The sequence below is a fragment of the Perognathus longimembris genome, chromosome 28 (genome assembly GCF_023159225.1).
Source record: "Perognathus longimembris pacificus isolate PPM17 chromosome 28, ASM2315922v1, whole genome shotgun sequence".
Taxonomy (NCBI): domain Eukaryota; kingdom Metazoa; phylum Chordata; class Mammalia; order Rodentia; family Heteromyidae; genus Perognathus; species Perognathus longimembris.
In genome coordinates, this window is record NC_063188.1 from 31,179,018 (window position 1) to 31,185,017 (window position 6,000).

The following is a 6,000-nucleotide window of genomic DNA, read 5'->3' on the forward strand; positions in this document are numbered from 1 at the left end:
CCCAAGGTCACCCAGCTGGCCAGGGGTAAGGCTAGGATTAGAACTCACATCTTTTGGCTCTTATTCCAGGACCATTTCCCACTAACCAGCATTTCCTTTCACTAGGCTCTTGAGAATTATTTCCCAGGGTCATGTTCAATTTGGATCCATATGTTGCAATCACAACATGAAAATCACCCAGGAACCTCTTAAGGCCTTTTCTCCTCATGCTCCTATGGCTCCAATCCACAGAGGCTACAGATGTCTCCAAAGAGAGAAAGATATTGAGGAACAATAGGAGTTGTGTTCCATCAAGCTATGAGTACAACTGCACCACATTGAGGAGCCTTCCAAATAGCCCTCTGAGCAGTGTCAAAACAGAATTGGAGATGAATTTTCCCTTCAAGCTCACCTCATATCCTCTCATGCTGGTTGGTATTCCAAGGACAAAGGAACGATTTCTAATTTCCAGAGCAAAAATGGGGGAAAAAATCCGAAGAGTAGAATAATATCTTTTGTTTCTTGTAACTAGCATAGCTACCACTGCCGCTTGACAATGATTACTTTTAAACTATGGGAGTGACAAGCTACAGAAAATAACTTATGTTATTGTGGTTGCCCTCACTCACACCATGTCCCTTTAGTTATCCTTCCTTGATGGAAACAATTTCCAGGCAAAAGCATTGATTGGGCTATGTGATTAAAATGTACCATGTCTGATGTTCAACATTGCCTCCTCATGTCTGCTCCAAAATAGCAAGCAGTGTGTTCTCCACACTAGGCCCATCTTCTTCTGTACATTGCTTCTATGGCCAGGGTAAAAAGGTCTGAACATATAGTTTTGCCTGACACAGGTTGTTCCTGAAAATTAAGGGCTATTCATTGAGTTCTAAGAAATCTACTAGCCTCATCCCATTCCTCAGGTACCTCTCTACTTTCTACTTCCTACTCTTTCTTCTCAGCCAGAAGTAAACAAGGCATCTTAAGGAAGATGTGTAGTGATCTTTTAGACACTTTCTAGAATTATCTAGCACAAGTCTTAGAACAATAACTCATTCTTTGCCTTGGGTAAAATTGTGTCTGCAACCATAGTCTTTTTAATACTCTGGATAGAGATGCCCCCATGCCACTCAATGCCATTTGATTAGTAATAGATTTTGCTTTTTTATAAGAAAAAAGTCCAGTCTCTCTGGGACAAAAAAATGAGCATGACAATGTCCCCAAAATGAGCTCCAGCACAGTGATTAGAATGTTTTGAAGGATCAGCCCACCTCAGAAATATTTATATCAAGAAAGTTCCTTAGACAGAAGCACTAGGGCAACGTAGTTTCAATGCCCTCCTTTGTGGTGGTCCAGACTAATGTCGCCACAAAAGGAACTAGATATTTATTTATTTCTTCCTTTTCTTTTTAATAAACAGAGATAGTTGCAAACTGTCTTCGGCTACATGGGACTACTTGGATCTATAACTAGACATCACTCATGTATTATCCTTGCTGTTAAATGTTTTCGGGGTTAGAGTCCAGCAAGTTTCCTAAGTAAACAATCTATGTTTTGGATCACATCTGGAGCTGAGAACTAGCTGAAGGCCTAGATTTTTGGACCTTGAATCCAGAGAGGGCAAAGGCTGTATACTGTCCCAATCACTTATATTGTCAGGAGTGACTTGAGATCTCTTTGGAATAAATGAGTCCTGTAAAGGCTAGGCCTTCCTGGGTCTTTCCTAGTATAGAATTTAGAAGCTGGCATACTTCTTCCTCTGCCCTAAGAGGGCCCCATGTAAGCCCTATTGCTTTCCATGAATTCATGCAGGTATGATCATGTGGAGTAAGAGTAGTTCATTGCTTCTTTTTTAAGCATCTTTGTATTGTTATTATAAAGGTGATGTACAGAGGGATTACAGTTACATAAGTCAGGTAAAGAGTATATTTCTTTGTGGACAATGTCATCCCTTCTCTTATCATTGATTCTGTGTCAACATTTTGGTAAGAAAGGCATCTCCTTTAGGTTCTCAGTGGCCCAGACTGTTGTACCTGATGAAACACCTGTATTCAGCCTTTAAATGCTGTGGTTATGCACTAAGACAGTATAGGTTATTTCTTAAAAAAAGTAATTCCTAATCTTTTCCTTCCTATAGTTAGCAGACCTCACTTCTCTAGTAGGCAAAAGGTTATAGCTCTTGTTACATAATGGTTAAGATATAAGTATGTGGAGTAAAATGCATTTCTAAAACTGTAAAATAATGTCCCCAATGGGGAACATACTATGGTCAGAGGTTAGTTTAGCCTAGCCCTGTCTACATTTTTTCATCAAAGACTAGAAAGCTCTCTCTCCATAAACTTGTCTTTCAGTATGTCTAACTGAAGAATACTTTAGTCCCTAGAGCTTGCTTCCATCCCAAAGGTCTAATGAGGTCCTTACACCCAATCTCTTGCTGTTGCTTCCTGCTGTCTCCTTGTGAAAGATCCGTACATAATTCACATTTGGTCAAGCTACTGTTACATTGGCTATCATTTGAGATGAATATCATTTTATCCCGTAGTTTATTGGCTTCAACATTTTCTGGAATTAGAGGCCATTTTTTTTTTTTTTTTTTTTTTTGGCCAGTCCTGGGCCTTGGACTCAGGGCCTGAGCACTGTCCCTGGCTTCTTCCCGCTCAAGGCTAGCACTCTGCCACTTGAGCCACAGCACCGCTTCTGGCCGTTTTCTGTATATGTGGTGCTGGGGAATCGAACCTAGGGCCTCGGGTATCCGAGGCAGGCACTCTTGCCACTAGGCTATATCCCCAGCCCCAAGAGGCCATTTTTTTTCTTACCTTGAATGCCTGAGGATAGAATTTCCATTGGGAAATAAGGCACCTATCTGCTCCTGATTAGAAGGGCAGGTTAGTTCAGAGACTTCAGATTGTACAAAAGTCTGAATAATACCTCATACATTAAAGCAATGTTTTGAAGACATTAAAATTTATCATTTCTTGGAAATAAACAGCTATTTTTGCCACCTTCACTCCCCTTTTCTCTCTCTTATTCCCTAGATCGCTCTCCATTTATATTGTATAAATCTGTCTTTTCATAGCACAAACATAGGCAATAATTCTTTGACTTGTGCGATTCGTCTCCTTTTATTATTGTATTTTATTCCTCCCTTTCTAGGCACTGGGCATTTGCCTATGCTTAGCCTGTGATTTTCGCCTTGGGATTGATGAGAGATTCTTTTCTGACTCAAGTAGCCTTGGTCATACCCCAGTCCAGTTGGAAGTATGTTGGTGGAAATCAATTCTGATCCTGGCTCTTCTCCATTTTTCAGTCTCAGCAGATTTCTCAAGCATTTTCCTTATAGTTTATGTATCTTTAGGTCTTTGCCTTCCAAGCACTGTACAGAATTCTTTGTGATTCCTTTTTAGTCTGCTATTTTGTAGAGCAATGAGGCATGTTAAGAAAAATAATCAGCTGAACAGAAAAATCCAACCATGGCTTCGTATCAGCTAAATACTATTAGTTGATTTTGTTTCATTTGCTCATCGTTTTAAAAGCTGCAATATAATATAGTGAGAGACCACAGGTAATTGCCCCTGTCATTTGGTTTGGCTGGGTGGGGGAGGGAAAGCAGGAGCAATTTGTTTAAACTTTTACCACTACCCATTAAGTTCTCTGTAATAACCTTATGTTTAAGGTTTGCCAACTGTTGAGTTGTTTAGCTTAAACTAGTAGGCAATTGGAGTTAATTTAAATGAAAGGGGTATTTAACAAATCCATATTATGAAAGGCACATTCCCTTAATTGAAATCTATTTTTCCTTCTGTTACTAGATTCGCCTAAAATTTTACTTTTGACACCAACTGTTCATGATCCTGCACAGACAGTCCATGTATGAGTAATTAGTGGGCTTAAAGAAACCAGCTCATAGGTGCTAATTTATTCAACAGAGTGCACAGCCCCTGGGAATGTCATTGCTTGGCAATACCATCTGGAATGGCAACTTTTCCAATGACTTTCTTTAAAAGTTCTTTTAATGGGGTTTCAGAAAGTAAGAGGTGATGCCAAAATGTCACCAATATATGGTCCTGTAATATATTGCAGCTTGAAGCCAATGATCCCTCATGACTTGTATACAATTAATGCATGTTTTGATTGAATTTTGCATTTCTCATGTGCAGTAAGTTCTTTAAAATGTTTTTGGTCACCTTTTTGTGCCATTAAACTTGTACAGAAAATGCTCTTATGGCCATTTTTCAAAGGGAGAAAGTTTAAAATGGAAACAGCCCACCCTTTCTGCCCTATAGCAGTAGTTAGAATTGAGTAACTGTAGCAAAACAACTGTAATTGGTGGTTGTAGTGTTAGAGGCGTTAGTTTGATAGCTTTGGAGAGTAAATGCATGGTATTGTACATCACATTTCTTAAATAACTCATTTTAACCTCTGAACAAAATATACTATCCCTTGTGATCCCTCTTCCTTCTCTAACTCCCTGCTCCCAGATATCTTACAAATTAATTGTAAATAACTGATTTATGGGGCCAATAATTCTTGCCAAGTAAAATCAGCAAAGAACAAATACCAAAAAGAAGAGAAAGATATTTCTCACCAATCTTTCAGCAGTTATTATGGACTATTTCTCAAGGAAGGCATGTGATTGAAGACGGCTTCCTTGTGCATTAAAAAAAAAACAAACCAGGGGCAAAATGATGGTGCTTTTGGCCCTTGGATTATATGACAGGATTGAACAATTTCCAGAATCACACATAATCTGAAAGCAATAGATAAGGATGTCCCTGATCTGTGTAGCAGTCTTGAGGTATTTGGGGACATCAGGAGACTCAGCCTGAGTATCTGAAAAAAGAAGAGAAAAATAGATATTTAGGGGGCCTTACTAACCCCTCTAGAATAATTAGAGCCAGCCAAGGCAAAGGCTTGTGTTTATATGCATTTCAGTTTCCCAGGCCGTGGGATTTAGACATTCAAAGGCAGTATTTCAAGAAGACATTCTCCTTTTGGTTTGTTATTTCCCCCGTAGACTGGTAGGTTTTGTGAGGCCCATGTAAACTGATTGGAGCAGACCCTTTTTATCTCCTGTGCCTGTTACCATCCCTCCTCCCTCCCCCTTCCATGATTTGATGAAGGCACTTTGATCAGAGGATTTCAAGGTTGTCTAGAGACGTTCCCCCATATGTGTTAAGATGTTGTAAACTGTAAATGCTGCAGATGTGCAGTGTTCAATACTGGGCAGCCAAAGAGCTGCATTTGAAATCATCTTGGCTCTCAAGCTCTGTCCTCCATTGCATTCTCATTTATGTGTACATTTGCAAGATGTGTGTAATGTCATTTTCCAAAAATAAAATTTGATTTCATTCAATAGTTCTGGCTGACATTCTCTTTTTTTAAAAAAAAAATCAGTGAATCGAAGATCATAGAACCATGAACATCCAGGCTGACAGGAAACTTAGACATTATATTGTCCAACCCCTTCATTTTATAGATGAGGAAGCTGAGTGTCAATGTAGGCTACGAAGACCACACTGAATAGCACCGCATATTCGTAATATGTCAAATCTCCCTTCAAAGTTTTAACAGAAATCAAATTACCTACTTATGTATGTAAAATGCATTTCCTAAGGCCAATCTCTGTCATCCAAATAGGAAGTCACTTTGAGATCCAAGTAAACATTTCATATTCCTTGAACACACCAACACCTGCTGCCTGCAGATACTTTAACAGTGTGGCCTTTTCTCCCTCAGAGGTTAATGGTACAGCCACTTTGAAAGAGGAAACAGAGATTTTATTCATCCTTGGGAATGAATGAGTAATAACTATTTTTCTCAGATAAGGTTTTAATAGGATCAAAACCAGAAAGAATTTGGCTTTGGGAGAGGTTGAGGGATAGGGTGGGAGGAAATAGCTCCAAGAGAGGAGGCTAAGGTATTAGAAACCTTTTGACCAACATTATTTTGTGAAGGCTAACCCTGCAGCTCCCACCTAATCTGTGCTTGGAGTAACAAGGTGCCAGAATCTCACTCCCCAGG